At 45.6% G+C, this 22,727-nt stretch overlaps 2 long non-coding RNA genes across 3 annotated transcripts in view; one reads left to right on the forward strand and one right to left on the reverse strand.

Annotated features, from left to right (window-relative positions):
- Nucleotides 1-22,464, forward strand: part of LOC311444546 — a 61,310-nt gene extending 38,846 nt beyond the window's left edge. The window contains exons 2-8 of one of the 2 annotated variants that reach the window (XR_014697936.1): nt 3,060-3,290; nt 5,501-5,595; nt 12,328-12,421; nt 13,739-18,477; nt 19,372-19,979; nt 21,082-21,239; nt 22,127-22,464. This is a non-coding gene — a long non-coding RNA (uncharacterized lncRNA). Of the gene's footprint in view, nt 1-2,489; nt 2,708-3,059; nt 3,291-5,500; nt 5,596-12,327; nt 12,422-13,738; nt 18,478-19,371; nt 19,980-21,081; nt 21,240-22,126 lie in introns of those variants that run through there. The other variant, XR_014697937.1, reaches the window with a different exon arrangement.
- Nucleotides 1,161-3,063, reverse strand: LOC311444551. The gene is made up of 3 exons (XR_014697948.1): nt 2,975-3,063; nt 2,184-2,521; nt 1,161-2,067 (listed from the first exon to the last, which is right to left on the reverse strand). It is a non-coding gene; the product is annotated as an uncharacterized lncRNA (long non-coding RNA).
- Nucleotides 22,465-22,727: the final 263 nt, after the last annotated feature.

Genomic DNA, 22,727 nt, shown 5'->3' on the forward strand with positions numbered 1-22,727 from the left:
ATTCATTCTGACCATTCACAATGAAAAGGTTGGACAAATCATAATAGTTTGGACAATTGTATCTACACAAATATAAAAGCATACCTATCCTATGGTTAATTTCCAGTGGTAACGCTATGTTAATTCATTTTTTCTTAATATTTAACCTTTCCTCTATAAAGTAAGTAAGGCTATTATACTAATGACAGTCACTATATTAATTTAGTGTTTTGAATATTAGTTCCCTAGTGACCTGATTCAAAATTAATTTTTCTTCCAAATCAGCATTCCTAAAGGTGTTTTGATGGACAGTGGAACTCAACTTTTGGTGTTACAAATGAAAACAAACAGTAAGAGATATTGGAAGAAATGTTATATTACATTCTGGTTTCATGTGATGAACTGTAACGGTTGCATACAAGTAGAAATAAATGTCTGCCTGTGCAATTTAGCTACAATTCTCATACTGTTTCTACAAAAAAAAAAAAAAAGTAGGATTTGGGTTCTACAGCCACTAAAGCACCAAGATAATTTTATTTAAGTAGCTAGTCCTCCTTGTGTAGGTGTTTCAGGATCACTACTACATAGTTTAATGCGGAATGAAATTTCTTATATGCAATGGCATTTTCCTGATTTTATCAAAAATCTATATTGTACAATGTAAAATCATCATCTTTATCCTGAGGTGAATTGTGTAGCACTAATGTAGTTTTTGATTAAATTATTTAATGATCAATAAATCTACAAAAATCTGTTATTTGCAGTTATTCTATAAAATTGCTCAGTAGGTATACAAACTGTGAGCTCAGACAGGAGATCGGCCTTTTGATGCATTATATTTTGATGGGAATGCTCCTCCAGATAAAAAATGATGGCAAAAATAGATTTTCTGTCATGGGTGGTTTCGTTCTTTTTTTTTTTAATGCACTCCAAAGATTTCCATAAGGCATCATCTGCTCTTTAAATGCATATTACAGAACATCAATGAAGCTCCCTGAAAGTCAATATCTTTTGTCGATGAATAAAATATTAAAACTAATGATCTGACCTGTTTTGTATTTAGCTATTGATTCTGCCTCTCTCTCTGGCTTTGTTTTCCTGCCCTCCCCCAAGTTAAGGATTTGGTTCTGTTCCCTTGCAGGGAAGCTGCAGCCGCGTTGCTCACGCTCCGGGGTCCTGTGCCCACCGCTGGGGGCCGGGGCTGGTCTGGGTGGGGGCACCGGGGGCTCTGCCCTGGTAGGCAGCTGCTGCACCCCCCCCTTGCTGCAATCAGGAGGCAAATCGGCTTCAGGGAGGTGGTTGTTCCCATTCTGATGAGTGAATTAAATTACTCTTAAGTTGGCTTATGTGAATCGATCTGTGCAGCATGGTGCTGGAAAGGCAGGGGCATCCACTTATTTTATTTACAGTGATGCTGCCTGCAGTGGGAAAAGGGTACTTTTATTGTATAGATTTTAATTAAGACTGAAAATAGCCTCTCAATTTTATAGCTAAAATTGGATGGAAAATTCATTTCTGCATGAGTCTGAGCTGCCTGTTTCAGTAATTTGGTTGATTAGAAGTTGAATTGGAGATTGAGGACACCAGTTTACACAAACAGTATTTTAAGTATTTTAATGGCACTAAATAAGTGCCATTGTGAGTAAATTGTGGTAAGTGGCTACAGGGGAGTGAAAGAACGAGAAATGGTGTTGTACCTTCAGTCCTGCTTTCTCTGCATTTCAGCACTAAATGGCAGAACCTGGGGCGCCGTGTGAAATGTTCCTGAATTGCAATCAGTGCTGCTCGGGGGGCCCCCCTCCCTCTGGGAGCACGCTCCTACCCCTGGTTGTGCTTGGTGCTGGAGGAGGCGGTCAGCAGAGAAGGGGGGCAAGTGAAGCCTGCAGGTGGAACAGGACGCTTGGAAGAACACCTCAACGGGCTGGGAAGCACAGGTCCTGCCCTCAGTCACTGCTGCCACCCCAGGGCATGAGGGACACCCCTGCCCTCTGCTCACGGAGGTGTGCTCTGTGCCCCGGACGGTGTTTAAGCTGTGCAGTTGTGTGGGTCCTGCAGAACAAAGTGATCTTGCAGGTTTCATTTCATCTGCTTGTGTGGGAAAAAACAAACAAACAAAAAGCATTTACCGCATAGTTTTTGTGTTTCAGTTCTAGAATTTAAAATTCTAGATCACTTATGACGTGACAATACAAGGAAGCACCAACCAGTGACAATAGCAGCATTTTGCCTTTTCTGCCAAGAATCTAATGTGCAGGAAGCAGGTGCCACAACAGCGGCGGTGCAGAGATGATGGAGTCGCAGCTGGCAAAGCTGAAGGTTTCTCAGAAGAAAAGAATTGCAAGCATCCCAAATGCCACTGGGGAAAGCTGGAAAAGCACCACTTCCTTTCAGATCAAGACAATTTTACTCACATTTTTCAAATAACTCACATGTTAGGTTTTTGTTCATCCTTGTTTCTCTCAGAAAGGACAAGTTGCCATCCAGCACTATCTGCTCTGGCGCAGGGAGCATTATCTTGCTGTGCAGCCTGTACTGCATTTTCCTAGAGCAGATAAATTAAAGAGGGTTAGTGACTCTCTGTTATTTACATGTGTAATGTTTTTGTTTCCACTACACATTCTTTGTCACAAGGCCTAACCAGCCAGGTAATTGCAGATGACGGCTGTTGGCTGTTGTCAGTGTCCAGAGCCATAACTGACTGCTGGGAAGTACAAGAAATAATGAAATGGTCAGTAATTCAACCCCAAACATTTCCTCACAGATAATATGCAGATAAGTCCTGAAGTATAAAGCTTTAGGAAAAAACGCCCTAAAGTCAGCCAAAATTACGTTTATCTCACAAAAATATTACTAGAAATCCTTGCTTACTTATCCAAAAGTTGCATTCCTTTATAAATTGTTTTTTTTTTGTTGTTTGTTTGTTTGTTTTGTTTTGTTTTTGTTTGTTTTGTATACTTCAAGAAAATTATAACACTTGTTTGTTTGGTTAACTTACATTATTTGGGTCAAGCCTTTCAGTCAAGCAGAACTGTTGTGGAACACAGGATGTTTTTTGAGTGACCGTTGTCTCTCTGGCACAGGGGGTGCTTCAGGTGGCAGCGGCCCATCAGTGCTGTCCTCAGGAGCTCTCGGCTGCCCTGGACTTTCTCCAGGAGCGTGGGAACAAGTTCAGCCAGACATGACTGAGAAGCAGTCCAGAAATATCCTATGGACAGAAGGGATAAGGGCAAGGTTGCTGTTTGGGGGCTTTGGACTTGTTCCCATCTGCTGTCAAGGCATCTCCAGCAGGACTAGCATGTAAAGAGAAAGAGGTAAGATCCATCTTGTAGAAAACAGAGATGTATAGAAAGAAAAGGAACTTTTAACTGTAGTCAGTCTTAATTGGTCACTTCAGTTAATCTCTTTTGTTTGACATGTACCCGATGATCATTATAGCCTGTTTATTTTATCAGGAGTTTAGCATTGGGAAAGCTCTCTTACAAATATGATTAAAGAAAAGCACAGAATGAAGACCGTAAGCTAAGGCTCTGCTGCTTAGCTGATAGATAAGAAGACAGAATAAATGTTAACTGCAAATTAATACTCAACAGATTTTCAGTCTATTGTATCCTGATACATCAAGAAATTTTGCTTGCTTATAGACATGAAATTCACTAGCTTACAACTTGGAAAAAATAATTGCACTACTCATGCTTATTTATACATTTACAGCTTGCTAGAAATCATTTCTTTCTCCACCACTCACTCACAGAGCTCTTTGAAGATTTCCTGTTATTTCAGTGTATCAGCAGTACTGTAGTTACTGGGGGAATGTATTCCTGCAGGGTCCCATAACCATGCAGGAACAGAACCAGAACGATGCAGAACCAAAGTGCTTCTTTCCAGACCCATCCAATGGCCATTACACAACACAAATGAGGAGAAATAATAATAATAATAATAATAAAGTATTAAACACTCAAACGCTTGAATCAAGATTCTTCTTCTGCTGCTGCTAACAATGTCTGTAGGAGGGTCCTTTTGCTTTCGGGCAGGGTTGCTGTGAGGTTGCAGCCTGGCTTCCCAGCCAGAGGCGAGGCTGGCGCAGTGCCCCGCGGGCCTCCCACGCCTGCCTCCATCTGCCGCCAGCCGGCCGCTCGTGGGGCGACTGCACTGAGCACAGGAAAGATTGAACCTTTGCTGCCCTGAAAAGCACCTAAGTCAGAAGGTGCAAGTCAGAATTTAGCCCTTCTGTATTCTACAGTAATTAAGGAAACCTTAAAAAAAAAAAATGAATTTGTCGTCAATTCTGGATGAAATGAGGGATAACAGCTGAAAGTTTCTTTTAATCACAATTTATTCTCCCAACAAACTGCAGAAATAGGATTTTTCCTGTACAAATAGAACTATTTTTTCTTGCTTTTATTAGAAGCATCAGGAATTGGTTTGAGTGAAAATTATTATAAAGACCTTAGTTACATCCTTCAAAAAATTTTAATGAAGACTTTCAGAAAAATCAAAACCTTGTTGACTAAAGAGCATGAAGCAGAACATTTGGGTAAGAAAAATGAGTATCATCCAAGTATTTGGGGAAGAAAGATGATACTGTGACATCCCAATACAAGTATATACAAGTATTGGGATGTTATATCTGTAAAAATATATCAATGGCCTAATAAAAAATCCCACGTAAGGGCGGAGTAGGTATTCCCAAAGCATCACAACATATACAATATAATACAGCAGACTGTATCTGGCTGTCTGCAGACTAGCAGTAAAGAGGCAGCTGTATATACAGTCATATGAACTTAAGCAAATTAAAAAAAGACAGAGCAGGATGAAATAAGAAAAGGACTGCTATGGTTAACACAGATTGAGCAGATAAGAACAACTCCAGTATCACAACAGTGCTGGAGCAGAACACAATAGATGGTGGGGTAAGAAAGTTCAAATGCCATCTCTAGCAGATGTTAGGAGCTAATTGGGATGTGGGAATTACCCCTTTGGTGGAAAAATCAATAAGAAGAGCCAGGAAGAAGGGAATTACTGGACCACAGCATCAGAAGAACATAAATTTTCCAGTCCCAGGTAGCCCATCTGTGTTTGATAAATTTCTAATGAGTGTGTCCCTTTGGCTTTGCCAGCACCAAAGCTTTTATTTATCTCATCTTCAGGGTTGCTTTCCAGGTGATCTGAAAGAAAACAGCAATGATAACTAGTACACAGTTTATCTATAACATTTCTTATGTTCAGCTCTCAGAGTGATTGCAAAGTGGCACCATTTTGGCAGAGGGATAGCTGGGATGGACACTGGGAGGGAAGGATGGGAGCCAGGACCCACACAGCCCACATCCTGTGGAGCTGCACCGTGCTGTGATGTCTCACCACACCGGCCTCCACCCTCGTTTCACCTCTCCTGTAGGAATGCTCCAAAACCTGAAGGGAAGGGCTGGGCCTGTACCTATCAAAGAGGTAATATTCTGTTACGTTCACCCAGCAGTTACATACCGTTTTCCATATTCTGTTCATTTTCCCTGTGAAGTTCACAAAGCAACGTGCAGAGCTGCTCACCTATGGCCCTCGGTGTCAGGAAGAACTCCTGGAGCCTGGGCAGAGGGAAAATGGGATCATTAGAAGGTGTGTGCAGGGCTGCGCTCATGGATTTGCAGCTGTGCTTCTTGTCAGGGACTGGGTTAACTGGAGGCTGTGCTGGGGGGAGGCAAGAGGGATGGCCTCCTGCAATAGGGAGCAGCAGCACCGTTCGGTACGGCTCTGAGACTGCAAAACGGGGACCCTCCTCCCCTTTTGCCCATGGTAAGTTGAATGCAGCTCTCCCCATTTCACACAAGGATATTAAGAAACAAATTAGCCTAGAAACTTCAATTAGTCATAATCCCAACGAGGCCCCTGGGAAGAGGTAACCAGGCAAACAAACTTCTTAACATTTCCCCAGCCAGGCCAGCTGGCAGGACGGCACTCTCCAGAAAATTAATCAAATCAGTTGCCCAGAGAAAATTGCTCAGCCCAGGACCACTTTCTTGTTGTTTACAGGAACTTCTGCCAGGTGGTAATGTTATTCATGCAGTGCAGGTGAGTGGGAAAATATAAATCATACCAATAACAGTGGGTTTATACTGCCCCGCTGAAGATCTTTTGTGCCTTGTAGACTAAGTGGAGCTTTAGTAGCTGCGTAGCTATTTCAGAAAATCAGCGCTGGCAAGACTTTGGCATTTTGTGGCACAACTGATCTGAATGCTTTGGAGGTTTTGGGGTATCACCTGGAACTTCTAGTGTGAGAAGATTTAAGATCATATATCAACCTAGTGTGCTTTGGCATATTTTATTTATCAGTTCTCCTGTTCCAAACATGGTGGAGCTAGAGAAAATTACAAATTATCTGTATTTGTCTTGTACAGCAGAAGATCATGGGTACAGAGCTTAGAACCACAATAAAACCCCAGGCTGCAAAGTACTGTCCCCTCCCTGGGAACCCCTCTCCAGGCACATCTCCACAGTGCACAAGACCCTGTGAGATGGCGATACCTGTGACTACCTTTGGCTGTGAGAGTAGTGCTCATCTTTCAAGATGTGACCCAAGTGACAGTGGAGAGGAATGCTGACTGTAACACAGCTGATAAGGTTTACTTGTGTACTTTACTGTTTGGGATTTTGCTGGTAATTACTGGAGTGAGATAAAAGTGTTCCAGGAAAAAGAGGGATGGGAGAAAAAAAAAATAAATCCAAACTGCAAATAAGCAGAGGGGTATCGTAGTTTTACAGATGCACATAATATTGATCAAAATGCCACTTGCACAACCTGGCTGGTACCTCCAAATTACGCAGTTTCCCTGAGCTTACAGACTGCATAAAATACATTTGATGGAGTCACCAGTTTGTGGATGCAGAAGGCTTAAGAGCTGGAGTACAGAACATATATGTCTGTTGCCTATATAGTATATACATGCCTGAAGCAGATTATGAGATCAAGAAAGGGAAAGTTATCCATTTCATCAGAGTTACTATTATTAATTTTTATGACTTAGTAGGTGGAATCTTAAAAGGTTCAAAGTAAATCCTGATGCTTTCCGGAGCCCAGCCTGGAGCTGGCACCAGAGCAGCCCTTGGCCCTGGGCGATTGTTAGTGCTTTGTGGTCTCGTGTGCAGAGCTACCATTACTTCTGTCTGAACAAAAGGCACAGATTTTCCTGGCCTTCTCTAATGCTAACCTAGTGCTCCTTTTATACATTTTATATAAGGATAATAATCCTTGAGCAGGGGCTGGTGTAGACAACATCCAGACATCCCTTCCCACCTCAGCTGTTCCGTGCCTGTGAGCCCTGGCTTCAATGCGAAGCCGCTCTTCTCTTCTGCAAGCCATGGGGACGTTACCATGCTGGGTGTGTGTCCTCCTGCAGCTCGTTGTGGTGGGGATGAACCACACGTTCAGAAAGCACTTAGGTTCAATTTTAATCTATTCTCTGTAATCATTAACAATGATTTCTAATCGGAATGACATCTACTGATGGATGGTAATAGTTGCCCAGAACTGAAATGGATACTTACTGAAATCTTTAGTTCAATCCTTATTAAAACATCAGCAACTGCCAATTTTTAATACACATTTTCAATCGTGAAAATTGTTGCTATATGAATTATAATCAAGCCCTAATATGCCCAACTTAGGACAAAATATACTGGAAAATATATTTAAAGCTATTGCTTGGACTACAGCCTAATACATCTTACCTATAATAATTGCTTTCTCTGAATAGATTTGGTCACACAAGAAACATTACTGAATTTTAGCAGAGAAAAATGGAAACAAAGAACAGTCTTTCTTCACTCTATTTTTATTTCAGTGTGCATCAGATCCTGGTTTTATAACTTATTAATGATAAATTGATCTCAGGAGATATTAACTCTGTATTTACAGAGTGTTTAGACATGCTGGGGGCTGTTTTAAATGTACCAGCTGCTCAGCACTGATTTAAGCACACAGATGTTCCTATTAGCATAACATTCAAATTCGATGCCCTTCTTATCTGCATCCTCCAAGCGCACAAAAGCAACAGCAGCCATAGCAGGGGATGCGTGCAGGAGGAAGCCCCTTCCCCCTCTGCAGCCTGCTCCCAGCTGGGCCTGCGAGGCTTGGTGCCATGGTCCCACCGTGGCCCTCTGGTCCCCTCCTGTAGGCGGCTGTCCTGGGGCACCCATGGGCTCCCAGCACGTGCTCCTGGAACCTGGCACTGGCCCGGGCTCAGCTCGGTGCAGGTGTGCTTCCTGCTGCTTGCACCGCTCTTGGGCTGTGCTGTCCTTTGAGGTGCTGCTTGCAGCTCTGTTCTTGCTTTTGCTTTGTGTTTTAGAGGCAGAGGCTGTAATGGGAACTAATGTTAGTTGTCTTTGAACCAAAGGAACTGCGTGTAATGACAGCAAATTGGTGTCTGGCTCAGTGAATTGCACGTTACGGAAATGTGCCTGAATCGTTGCCCAGGACTGGGGCTCCACGCAGCTCCTGAAAAGGTCAGGTCCCAGCCTGGCGTGACTGCCCTGGCATGCCCACTGCTGCGGGAAGCAGAGCCATCTCCTCCGCAGCGAGGCAGCAGGCGTTTCACAGCGTTTCTGAATAAGCTCTGAGTTCTCCCAGGTTTCACAGCAATCTTCATAGTAAAAAAAAAAAAAAAAAAAAAAAAATCATTTAACTTTTCTTTCCTTATTAGCTATTTTAAAATATGCTTTCTGTGGTTAATCATGAAAATTACAGCAATTATGACATACTTATAAAGTAAATGTTATCACAGGGGCTATAAAGTCTTCATGCAGAGGGCTGCTCGCTCCAGGTAGCAGAGGTGGGAGAAGAACCCTGCATGTCTTTTTCATTGTTTTTTTTTTTTTTTTTTTTTTTGCAATTCCTACATGGTTTTCTGGAGAAAGGAACATCTTCTGTTTATTTTCAGTCCATCCATGAACAAGAATCTTATTAAATTCCACCAAAAAACCTCCCTTTGTTTCAGCCTAAACCCACCACACCTCCATGCTCTAAATAAAGAGCTGGACTTGGAATATTTTAGGCCAATTTTTTTTTTTTGGGGGGGAGAGGAGAGGGATTAATTTTACCTTCTACTTTTCTTTTTGTTAAACAGCTTTGGTCTCCAGCCACTTTCTCGCTGGGATGTTTTACGTGTATGATTTTCCACATGTATATTTTTGTTCCTTTTTCCCGGCAGCAGCTTTGAGCAATACCTTGTAGCAGTTGATGCCTGCATTTTAATGCTTTGTGGGCTTAGGCGGTATGCTTTCAATAACAAGAAGCTTTGCTCAAGAGATCAGGACCATACGAAGAACACAGAAAGGAGAATTGTTTGCTGGCTCCTTGCAGCCCCATAAGAACCATCCAGCTCCCCAGTAGAAATATGAAGTAATGCCAGCAACAGAACTGGAAATGGCTTCAAAGTCCAACTCATCTCTTGTCAAAGATGAGGAAAATATTGCAAAGAAAATATCAAAGGCTCAAGAAGGATTTTCCTAGGCACTTTGTTACAGAAGTCTTTACCACCCCCTGCAGAGGCAGTCAAGACTAATGGGAACATTAGTACAGCAGAAGACTGCATATCAAAAGAGTCCCTGGAGCAAATAACACCCAGTAACTAGAGCATCACTGGCACTGTACTCCAAACCACCACCCCCTGTCGCAGAAATGAGTAAAAGGGTCATAAACAGCAGAGACAAAATTTTTGCCTTGTGACTGCAAATAAGCACCCAGCAGAGCTGTTAAAAGTTGCTTGCTGAAGAGAAAAATATGATTCTTCCAGTTTTATGGGCCATGTTCAGATAGCTCTTACTCCAATGCCATAAATCCAATTTTCACATAGATTAAACAAAAAGCCATCAAGGGCTCTGCTGAATAACACACGGGGTTGCTGTGCCTCTGCTGCATGGTGTGCAGCGAGTCCACCCTCATCTGCTCCCACAGCCAGCTCGGCGATGCCCTGGCACTGTGGTGGCAGCGGTTGGCAGCAGCACCGCAAGGCTTGCCTCGGCTGTGTACTTTGCAGCAATGCCACCCGCTTTGAGGGGGAGAAATACCACAAACACCCCTACACGTACTGCTGGGGCAGACCAGTTCTTGCATAAAGACTTACTTGAATCATTTAAAAAAAAAAAAAAAAGCAGCTTATAATAGACTTTAAGCTAAAAATATGGAGCCAGAAGTAGCTTGAGGAATGCCTGATTCCCCTGGAACAGCCCTGAGAGATGTAGCTCTCCAAGGGATGTGGAGACAGGAGCACATGAATGCCTCCCGTAGCATTTCTTAGCAATGTAGCCGGTGTATCTCTGTGTCCTGATGGCAGTAGCTCACAGAACGCTTGGGTTCAGCTGTGGTCACAAAGATGGGGATCCTCCCAGGGTCTGGCTGCTGTGCTCCTGGGGAAGGGCTGCTTTGCAAAAAGTGTTTTTTCCAGGAGTAACATTCAACACTGGTGCCCTTCTGGAAAATCCCAATGTCCTGGCTGGCCTCCCAGGTACTCTGATTTTTGCTGGTGTCTCCTTAAGTGTGAATAGCAGACTCAAGGCTTACTGATTTGCAAGTATTTAGGAGTATTGTGAATATGTAGTATGCCGTGCCACATAGAATGTGCTGTGTGCCTTGGTTAATGCTAAATGAAAAGAAATGCCCCTGACGAGGTGTTTTAAATAAATGACCCAAGTTAAGCGATGCAGCGTGAGGTACCTTGGGGCTGTTCCTCACTATAATTAGAACAAAGATCGGATACGTCAGTCACTCAGCTATCAATCTCTGTGTGCTTTTCTTAATTTGGTTTTTATCCTTCAAGACTTTATGAGTACTCCTGAAATGGGACAGGATTTTGTTCTGTACATCCATTGATGGCCAGTTTGGGAAACTGCTCAGAAGGCAGAGTCCTGCTGGCATGGCAGTCAGTGTAAAATCAATCCCCCAGTCCAACAGAAACAGGGTTAGACTAGTTTTCATTCTGCATTCCTGGTGTTATTTGCTTCTGGTCTGCACATTTCCATTCCTGTTAGTGATGTCAAGTCTGTGCCAATTTGTTCTTGCTGTGATTGCGGATGCTCTGTTGTGTTTTGTTGGGTGCAAGTATACTCACGAGCAGGCTCCCCTGTGCTTGTTGCAGCATTTAGATTATTTTAAGAGAGGACTTAAAAAAGGCTTTTATTTTTATTATTTCTTTTTAATCACATCTACTTGCTGAAATTAACTTTATCATAGTAAAGCGAAGACCAAGATCCCAAGCACGTTAAAATTACCAGAGTTGGGGGTTTCCTTTAACTTCACAGGAATCAGGCTCCCCCCCAGGATTGTTATAGTTTTGTTCTCAAGCCATTTCTCCTAACTGATATCTTTGAGGGATTAATACCTGGTTTAAACCTCTGAAAATGCAATGAGGCTGGCTCTGGGCAAGCCACCTTCTGCTGGAAAGCTTTGCAGCATGAGCTGTTTAGATGCCTGCTGTTCTGTGCCCTCCAGTTCAGCGCTGAATGCTAAACATGTTTTGTTAAAAACAGTGAGCTTGACTGCTTTGGACTTGAATCATATGTGAAAATGGATAGCTAAAAATAAACGTGTAGAGATTCCTGGAAGCAACATTGGGATGTGGGTGGGAGAGATGGGGAGTACGTTTTTGAGATGTCAACTTTTTCTCACTCAGAAAAATTTAAATTCTAAAAAAAATCCCGAAACAATATTCAGCATTACGTGTTTGATTTTCCAATGAGAGCATCTCATTTAGGTGTTAACACATTGAAATTTTTATCGGGTTCATCCTTAGAACTTTTTAAAACCAGAAGTGAGCAACAATTTCTGAAATTTTCTTTTCGCTTCGCACCAGAAAACATTTTTCCAGAAAAAAATCATAGGTGAGAGAGGCTTGTCACAGCTAAACCTTCATCGCTGTGGTCACAGCTAACAGAGCTGACATTGCCCGGCGCCGAAAGACTTTGCCATGGAGGTGAGAGGTGAGGACAAGGCTCTGGGGCTGGCGCTGTCCCCGCACTGCCCACTCGGTGCAGGGTGCTCGCAGGGCACCGTGCTTCATCGTAGGCTGTAGACCAGGCATGACGCTTCCATAAATGCTTTATGCTATCTAGATTGTGATTCAGGATTGAGAATAAAGGAAATGCGGACTAATAAAAGCTTTGGTACTGTTGCAGTTTTGTGCCCACCTATTTTTCCTTCCAGCCTGCCCCAGCGCTGTCACCAGGCCATGCCTTACCTCTGTCTCCGTCTGCCGTAATCTCACCATCAGGACCTCAGCTGCCTCCCTGCTGATAGCACCGCCTTACATGACACAGGTATTTTCATAACTCCAGTAAAAGCTGCTTATTATTTTACAGGGTGTTTCCAATCTGTTGTCAGATTGGTTCCTGGCAGCCTGAGCACAAGCCACTGGCGGCTGGATAGCTTCATGCAAGATTAATGAAGCACAAGGTAAGTGGAAATACAATGCAGAGAGGAGGTCAGCAAAACTAGTTAATTCCTTAAATAGAGGGAACTTTAACTGCAGCCTGGGAGTGTTATCTTTCTGCAGCTGCACCTAAATACCAGTTCAACCGAGAAGTGATACAGGCGCTTGCATTTAGGTGCAGCTCCGGAATGATAAAACGATCATCGAGTGCGTGGCAGGAGACATTTCATCTCAAACCAGCCGGGCAGCGCACGTGCCTCCCATGGCAGCTGGGTGGGAGTTACAGGCAGCTCCGCGGTCCTACAACTCTCAGTAGCAGAGAAAGCACTGAGTAAGGGTTGAGAAAAATTAATTATGGTTAATATTTGTAGTTTCCCTGCAATATATTTATTGTCACAAAGTACACTTAAAAAAAAAGTTAAGCTTGCCTTTTTTTTTTTTTTTTTTTTTGAGTTGGGAAACTGCAGATATTGAAAGGGGAGAGATCTGCCTGGCCCTTCCCCACTCTTCCCACTGTTGCACCTGGGGAGGTTTCCCCGCACCAGGACGTATTCCCTATTCCTTGCAGCCTTTGCTACTTCATTCCTGCAGCCTGGCTGCCCAGTGCCCCACCGACCCCGTGCCTCTCCCACTTGGCAGAGGGGCAGCACATATCCACGGCTGTGCAAGCCCCTTGTGCTCCCAGCCCCGGCCTTCAGCCACCCCGCTGAAGTGGTTAACTCGCCCTAAAACACTGTTGTTCTCTTGAATTATCGGCTGAATCTGCCAGCTGAGCAGAGAAGCGATTTAATTTTCCAGTTCAGGCATGGCAGATGTGTGTGTGGGAGGGCTGCGAGGGAGAAGGGAGGGTGGTGGTTGTTTTTCGGGTGACCAGAAATCTGGCCCACCCGATCTGATCTAACCTCCTTGCAGCCCTGGAGCTGCAGCAGCTGCGGGGGCTGCTCCACAGCCTGGCTGCACAGGGCAGGGGCTGGGGGCAGTGGCACAGCCTGTGGCAGCTCGATGCCACTCAGCCCTGTGCAGGGTCCCCAGGGCAATGTCCCCAAGGTGTCCCTGCTGCAGGGTGACTGCAGGCAGCGCAGGCTCACACAGGGCGTTTTGCAGAAGCCCTCGCTGTAAGGTGTTAATCGTCTTGCAGTCCCCTCTCGCCTGAGGTGCACTGGCATTGCCTCTCCCAGGCTCAGTGCATTTGCACATTACTTGTTCAGCCTCACGCGTGTCTTGCTTAGCATTCAGTTCCATGTCCTGAAGGTCACAGCCCTGCTTTGGGCTTGCACTAGAAGGTGATAAGCTGGAATCAAACCCAAGTGCTGGTTAACTGTTTTCAGCTCCCACTGCAGGTAGAGCGAGACTCGTGTGATGCCAGGAAGGTGATCGGGCAGGAGCCAGAAGAGAGCTGAAGTTTAGTTCTTATCCTTTTCTTTCTTTCTCCTACAAGAACAACCAGAGATGTAAGCTTCAGTAGTTGAAAGGATGACTTGGCACAGGAAATAACCAAATACAATGTCTCATGTTAATCAAAAACCTGTGATAAAAGAACAGTACAGTCTGTTACTCATAATTAGTCCTATCTTGAACTATGGAGGCTAACAATATCCAAAACAGCAATTTTAACTCCAGAACAGTGAGCCATCACAATATGCAGCACAGTAGGAGAGAGAACTGCTCACTGCCTGCCAGCTCCGTCCCTACTCCTGCATTTCTTAAATGAATATTGCACCTTCTGTTGCCGCACATCAGCCCCTCATCTACCAGTCCTCTGCTCTTCCCACAGCCAGTGGGGTGCTGGTGCCCATGCCGAGGCAGAACACAAACACCACTTCAAGCCAAAGCCGTGCATGAAGAACGTCCTTCTTCTCGGGGAGCAGCCAGTAGTGGGAAATGCCAAAGAAAAGCAGCTCCAGATATTTCCCTTCTGGGTTTGCAACACTCACCTAGAAACCTAAATATCAACATTGCTGGTAACAGCTTTCTAACACAAAGAAGAAACCAGTGATCAAGGATCTTGCAGTGGAAGAAATGTGATGTACTTTGAAATATTCTGCACAGAACGCAATCTTCAAAACCATCATTTTTGTCTCTACTTGAAAATTACAGTCTCTGCTTTTGAATTATTAGATGAAGAAACAAGAACCAGCATTTGTGTGATGACTGAGAGATTTCTCTACAATGTACAAAATGAAAATTCATTACAGGCATAATGCAACAACAAAGAAAGCAAATGTACAGACTTGGGTAAATGGAAAACACATTCAGCAAAAAGAAACATTATGCATTTAGTGGAAAATGACACGGTAAGGTGTCTCTGCACACTTCAAATGAGAACTGCGTTAATTCCTTTCAGAGCCGCTTTGTTCCTGTAGTTTGGTAGCAGAGGTACTTCACCTGCTAACAGTGGCACTCGTTCTGAAACCCTACGTGGTCCTTACGGAAAATACAAGCACACGGCAGTGCAGCAGTGGTGGCAGATGGCAAGCAGTGGGATCCCGGCTTGGAGCTGCTGGGAAAGGCGCAGAGCACTGGTCCGGCACTGGCCTCGGGTCTGCAGCAGGGCCCGGAGCCTTCCCGCTGGGTGCGTGATGCTGGTGTGCATCTGCCTGCATTGTACGTGGGAGGTGGTGCTGGGCTGGACCCTGTTCATAGCTGTAAAGCGTTCCAAAGCATCCATAGGTAATGTAGCTCAGGGTCAGCATCAACTCATCTGGCACCACATGCTGTAAACATAGGGAAGCAAACCTTGCAGCACATCACGAGCAGGCTGTAATCTGCCCATCAGTGCCTGCTCTAGGAATGTGCTAAGCCAAACAGCAACACACAGCACCAGGAAGGCCTTGGCAGACCTTTCAGCACATCTTGGTGATGGAAGAGCTGAAGAGGGCTGTGCATCCTTCTTAAATCAGTATGGGAACCACTTGTTCTATTGCTCTGTCAAAAATTATCAATCAGGGGTTTGAGGAGGTTGTTTTTTCTCTGCCCCTTTTAACCTTTTCTGGTTTTGCAAATTAAAAGAAGTTTTCCAATCAGATTCAATTTCTCCTTCAAATAAGTAGGCTGTATGCTGGGGAGACACTCTTCAAACTGCTCTGAGATTGAGCCGTAAATCAATGGCAGCTTCAGGACAAGTTAGTGATGCTGAGAATCCAAGATGAAGTCATGGATTGATGGTAAGGCTTTCAGAATGACACACAAGTCGAAATCACACCTTTTAAGTTCAGATCTCAGCATATTTGTCTCTGGGAAGCTATTCCTTCCCTGACTGACTCAGGGAAGTGATAAACATTCAGAAAAAGGCAGCTAGCTATACATTGTGCTCTAGGACTACCCAATTCAGCAGCCATTTAAGCGTGATCCAGATATTCCAGCACGAGATAAGATGTTACAGAAGGGTTGTCTCTGTGCCTGATAAGGAACATTTGCTTACCTGCCTGGCTTTAGGCAGGAGTAAAGCCCTCCTTTTGCTTATTCATGAGTAATATAATTAAGTAGAAACAGAACATGCAGAAACAGAGTACTCTGAGACTGCTTCCAGCCCCCAAGAAATCTAAATATTTGGGGTTGAGGATATGCACGGAGATGCACAGTTGGTAATCGCACGCAAATGAACCGTTGCAGCAGAGCCAGCTGCTCCGGCTGCGCTGAGCAGGGGCACGCCTGCAGCACCAGAGGATTTGCTGCTGCTCCTCCCGTTCTTTTGCTGGCTCTAACTCGCATCTCTCGTAGGCAAATGAGAGGGAAGAAATGACAAAGGGATTTGAATCTCCGTTCTGATGACTGCAATGTTATGTGTAGGTTTCCTGGTGGAGAAAACGCTGCAATGCATCTTATGTATTTTTAGCGTAACGGGACCATTGAGCAGGGATGAACCATTCTGGAGCACTAACACTGCGTGAAAAGGCGTCATTATACTTGGCAAGTGCTGCTTTCTGCCAACAGCAACCTGTTCTTTGACTTCAGTTATTTATTTCTGTAAAATGAGGAGCACATTTCCAAGTGATACATTTTTAAAGTGTTATTCTGAGGACTGGGACATATTTCAGGGGACACTAGGAATATTACCTGGTTTGCCTGTCTCTCCAGTATGTGCTGCCCGCACCCCATCCTCTTTCCTACTGAAGCTTCTTTGACATGCCTGATGCCATGCGTTTGTAGGCCAGGCAGCAACAGAAACATGGTTTCCCTGAAGTACCTCACTTACAACCGGGATAAGGAAATGACCCAATCTGCAATGTCTTGCAGTCACATTAAAATGAGATCAGTGTTCATGTAAAAGAAGCCTCTTCCATGGCCACACTTAACTCTGCTGAATTTTGTCAGTGCTGCCACATCCTGCCTCTTCTCTTCCTCATGGTTCAGGCTCAGGCTTTTGTTGTTCCCAGTCCTTTCATTCAATTAATTCCTCTTCTTTATGGTGGGTCTGAAATGTCATCTTCTGCACTGGCTCAACACATCTATTTGTGTTTAACCTGCCTTCTGCCTGAGCTCTGAGCCCATTTTAAAAGCCTCAGCAGTCTGGGACTTTCTACAAGGTTTTCCATTTCCTTTTCTTATTTACTGTAGAAAATTGCTGATGGAAGAAGAAAAAAAAAAAAAAAAAAAGGAAAAAAAAAAAAAAAAGTAGTTCCCCTTTTGTTCATGGAAAATGCATCAGAAACTGAATACAGCTTGAAGGAATGGCAGGAGTCCATTTGGCTAAAACAGGAGGGCAGAAACAAAAAGGGGGAGATCAGAATGAGAACACCTAGGTGTTGGTCCCAAGATATTCGCAAAACAGACTGAATTTCAGAGGTACCCAAACCACAGTGCTAGTGTTTACCTTGGTGCATGTGGGCCTCGGCTGAAAAAGAGAGATAGAGAAACAGGTGAGGGAATAAGCAGGGATCAGGCAGAATGTTAACTAATATCCAGAAACCCTCACCTCGGGGTAAACTGTGTTCAAAACTGCCTTACAGTTCTCCCTGTCCTCACTCCCTGGTCTCTCTGCAGCCACCCAGCAGCTTTCTGGCTTTGCCCACTGGGCTGTCAGACCCACTTGCAGAGCAAAGCTGCCCTGCCTCGCCGTGCCAGGGGTCCCCATCCCTCCCGCTGCGTTTGCCCCTTCCCAGTGGCACACGGAGCTCACTGGAGCACAGCAGGCACAGCACAGAAGTGTCCGGGGCTCCTTCGCTGGCTCCCTTTAGGGCTGTGAAGGAAGGTTTGTCTTTCCCCGTGCTGTGTGCATCAGAAGTGATTCTAATCTTTTAATAGCCATAGGAGGCATTATCCTTGCACACATTTATTCCTGTGTCTCCGTTCCAGAAAATTTAATTGGCAACGCAGCCCAACAGCCAGTCTCTTGGTGTGAAGATAAAGGCGGGAGAAGGAACATCTCTACTAGTTGGGGTTTTTCCAGTGCTTTCACTGCAGGGTCAGAAGGAGATCTTTTCTGAATATCATTAGATTACCTATCAGTTTACAGGCACACAGCAAAATTAATCTGTTGCTGAGGGTCAGTGCTTGGTTTCCTCTGGTGTCATCTTTCCTCCCTCACAGACTGGGGTTATTCTGAAGCACTTGCCCTGGTGCCTCCTTACAGAGCTCCAGCACCTTCAAGATGAAACAGGGTCCGGCTAGGAGTGGGCTCTGGGAGCGGGTTTCCATAGTGCTCAGGGTGCCTCGGTCACCTTGGCAAGTCACTTGTGACACTGCTCTTCCCTTGCCATGCAGCAGGAGCCAGCGAGGGCAGCGAGGGATACAGGGCGTGGTGCTCGGGGTGATGCTCCCTGTGCAGCGCAGTGACGTTGTAAAAAAGTTTTCTGCACTGAAGGACTTGGAGGTGACTTAAACAGCACAGGCATAATATTTTATGGGTGGATGTGTTAATCGCTGTATCACAGCAGTGTCTCGTGGCATGAGTAACGGCTATAAAAGCACTTTGAGCTGATTTGTTGAAAAATGTTTTGTGGCCATTCTCTGTTTCTTCCCCTGCTGTTTTACACTCCTGCGCCATGTCACCTGCATCGCCGAGTTTCTGAGCTCCCTCAGGGAGCACCGCGCTGGGCGAGAGGCAGCGGCTGTGCCTCCAAGGAGCACGGGGCAGGAGGTGAGGGGACCTGGGGGGGCTCGGGGTCCACAGCCCCTTCCCTGTCGTGAGGCTGAATTCCACCAGAACGCCGTGTGTGAAGGAAGGCTTCAGGAGCAGGTGAAATACAGCAGCTTGCTTTCAAGCGTTGTAAATTTTCAGGTGGGCAGAACCAAACGGATTGCCCTTTACCCAGTAATGCAATCTGTTACAGAAGAGCAGCGTGTATAAAGAGCTTTAACCTGGACAGCCTCTGAGTGTGGATGCTCTGACCAGTGACAAAGCAGTGTCTCATGGGGTACGGAGGGAGCAATGAATTCTATATTGACACTAAACAAAATTTAGTATCTACTGCATTTTCTTGCAAGACAATATGCTGAGTGATTGTGAATAATTCAGGTAACCAAAGGCACTTCTAGATACAGGCATACGATGTGCTTCAAACCTGCATGCCTTCCAGAGGTCCCTTTTTTAAGCTCAGTACCTGCTGAACCCTTCTCTTTCTCTTGGTGAGGATGCGGTGCCCGTCTGTGCAGCTTTACCCCCTTCAGCCCAGGATTAGATTTCATTTGCTTTTACCTCAGAGTGCCAATTAAAAAAAAAAGCCCCCGCAATTCTACGGAAGAGCATGAAAGTAAACATGGGAGACTTGTCACGAACTGCTTCCTTTCTGTGTCACCACGCACACCAGGCATGGCTGCTCCTGCTAGTTGCTAGTAATTGGAACAGGTGCGGGATTAATATTTATAGGTTCTCCCTAAAGCACTATTTGATCTGCTCACGTGAATGCTGTACGTGGGGCACTTTCTGTGACCTGGGTCTCAGGTGCCCTCCATTGCCCCATGCTTGGTGCACACATTAAGTGCATTGCCTGTAGAATTTCATAGTATTTGTAACTTGTTTTCTGTATCTCAGGATGTCTGAAGGCTGACGTCAATGCCCCTTTTCTCCTCAGAGGTGGCCAGGGAGCACCATTCTCTAAGGAGGAGCCTCTGCTCAAACCAGCTGAGCACTAATAGTCAAACGAGCAGCTCTGACTGGCTGGCTGCCCAGAGGATGCCCTGCACCCCACGGGGTGGGAACAGTCCTGTCCCCACATCCCCCCACTTACTTCCACCCTTCCTGGGTTTTTACCAGGGACATCCATGGAGAGCGTTTTGGATCAAGGTGTCTGGTGGCAACGCCCTGCACCCGGCATGTCAGCCCTCGCTCAGCCAGCAGCTCCCAGCTTCATCTCGGTATTCTGCTGGCGTAGCAGCTGGCGAGGACTCGCCAGTTCTTTCCAGCGTGTCATTACTGGGCTATTAGCTGCCTGTGAACTGTGTAATTGAGACAGAGCGGATTATGCGTAGACATGAGCCACGGCCGGCCTCGTGTCCTCACCTTCCCCCGGTCCTGCTGGCACGTGTCCCCGGCCCCGGGGCCGCCTCATCCCGAGACATCGCTCGTCCCCACCGCTGTGCCGTGCAGCGTTACTTCTGCAGCTGGGTTGGGTGAGCATAAAGACAGGAGAATAACGGCAGGTGAGGCTTGCAACATGTAATGACTTTTCACATGAATTCATACCAAATTTTGTGAGGAATGATGGATAACTTTATGAATAGGTAGCAATAAACCATACACTCATTTTGCAGGAGCAGGGCCAGGTGAGCTTTAATTCCACAACTCTTTCACTGAAATGTCAATGATCTGGGGGGGTTATTGCTTTTTTCCGTTGGCGGACTCAGCAAGCAAAAGGAAGCACTGTGATGTCTCGCCTGCCCTCTCCAGACGCTTCCGAGCCAAATGTGCCATGTACCGGGTGACGTGCGGCAGAGCCACACGGTCTGACCAGGGTGTTTGGTGCTGGAGCCGCAGATGATGCTGCGTAATGTAAACGCCTTCACTTTGTTAACGGCTGCAATAAACATACAGAGTAACAGAGTAAAGCATGGGGACAGATGGGCAGGAATATTGAGCACCCGTTGTAGGGGCTTAAAGTGGAGCACAGATGCATGGCACATCTTTGGGTTCGTTTGGCTGCGTGCCCCGTGGGTGTGTGTCCTGCAGCCGTGTGCCAGCCCTGCCACCCTGGGGCTGGGGCGGTGCACAAAGTGGGCATGAGGCTCAGTTTGCTGGGTTGCTGGAGTGCTTCATGTCAAGGCCGTTGCCTGGAGGTCATTTTTCAGTTTGTAGAACTTAATTCAATTAATGGAAAATCTGGGAAAGTGGAAACATTCTTTTTGTGATGCTTCTTCAAATGAATTAATTTTGGCAATAGATAGCTTTAATACTTTAATACTTTTGTCGTTTATTTTTCTCAATTTGCAGAAGACTCAGAGGGATGCCCGTATAGCAGACAGACATCTAGAAAAAATAGTTTAAAATAATGCCTTTTTTTTTTTTTAAATAAAAGAATGATCTTGAATCTACCACCCAGTTTGCTGTGTGATACATGAAAACTGGGGTGCCAGGAGGAGTATGTTTGAATGGAATCAGGTTAGAGATGAGTCTGAAAAGAAGAGTTGCCTGGGAACGAAAGCTGTTGCTGGAAAATGTTTATGAGGACGTGTTAACGCATTGAATAGGTACAACTGGAAAAGCTGAAATAAAGAAAATGAGTATTGTTTAACTTCTTGTCCCCAGATTTCTTGTAAAACCTGGATCGTATTAAAGAATTCACTTTAGCAGAAAGGAGAATTGCTCACTGATGATGAGCAGTCCCCAGTTACACTTCCTGGGCAAGGCACACACTTGGACAAAGGCAACCACCTTCACGGAAATGGTCAGAGAAGTGAATAAAGGTAAGACTCTAGCTAAACTGGCACTAAATCTTATTTTGACACCCATAAATGAAGGTAAATGGAACCAAAGTCCCTTTGATTCTGAAACCATTTGAGAGATTTAATGACTAAGCTAATTGTTTTTCCTAACTGATAATGCATAATTCATTGTGAATTTTAATTCTGCGGTGTTCGGGTGGGTTTTGGTGCAACATTTTCCTTTACTTTGTATGGAGGCAATCGTCTCTTGGATGCAGGGAGGTAGAGAGCCAGAGGGAAATCAGCCTGCTGGAGGATTTGCAGCAGACCTGGAGCCAGAAGGCTTTTCAAACCTGTACTGGTGCAATACTTTTCTGTTGCCCCGAGCTGTGGGGAATATTGAAGGCAGCTGGAAGGGTTTCACGCTGCCCGTGGTGACTGCAGAGCTGGGATGGGTCGCGTCCATCTGAGCACAGCCCGTGGTGCTGGGGAGAGGACGCCTGAGCTGGGTGCACCCCGGGGCCCTGACATGCTGTGTGAGCCCGTGGTGCCCCGGCACAGCATGCCAGCACCGCTCACATCCTGCTGGAGGTGCCACCAAGAAGGGAGCTGCTGCTGCTGAGTGGCCTCTGCTTAGCACCGGGACAAGGCAAGGGCTCACGCTGCTGAAGAACTCACTCCGTTATGCTCAGATCATTGTATCTTGGAAATACTAGCTCTCTGTCCACCTTAGGTTTTATCTTGGAGCATTAATTGCTTATCAGTGAGGAGCATTGTGCTTAAGGGAGCATGAATTTTGTTTCCACTCGGTTTGCTCTTCTAGGCTTTTACCTGGTTCTGGTACGTGAGGCAGTGTGTGCTGTTACTGGCTCGGATCAAATGTGCAAGAACAGCCTGGGACACAAGCGCACTTTTCTTTTCTCCCACAGATGCCTACTGGCAGCGACAGTAAGAAAGATTTCTCCCTGAATAAAACAAAAGTGGAGGTGAGGACATTAACTGAGCAAGAGACCGAGCTAAGCGGATCTCCACAAGCTTCACATCCGAAGCAGAGGCCAGCAGTGCTGCTGCACTATGTGGGCAGGAAGGAGACAGGGAGACGTTTCCCGGCATGGAGAGAACAATTCCAGTCCTTTCTCAGGCAATTTTTTAAGTATTAGCAACCATGGTAACTGAATAGAAATGTAACCCGTGTGCTGTGCATTCAGCTTGACACAATTATCTCTGCAGAACAGTCACGTTAAAAATAAACATGGCCTGCACCAGATTCCTCAGCCACCTCGCTCCATGCCATGTGGGAGACCTGCCCGAAGCTGGGTTCAGGCTGGGCGAGTGCATTGCACGCTGAGGCCCCTGCAGTCGGCCTCTTGCTCTTTGAATGGCATCAGGGGCAGCGGGGGGCTCTGTGGGTCCCCCTTGCCCAGGAGCGTGGGGGCAGCAGCAGGGGCAGCGCACGGCTGGGGAGGGGCCCCAGGGACCTGTTCCCCATTCTGCGGGTGGGCAATGGGGGCAGCGGGTGGCTGCAGGTGC

Source organism: Aythya ferina (assembly GCF_964211825.1).
Source record: "Aythya ferina genome assembly, chromosome: 14".
Taxonomy (NCBI): Eukaryota; Metazoa; Chordata; class Aves; order Anseriformes; family Anatidae; genus Aythya; species Aythya ferina.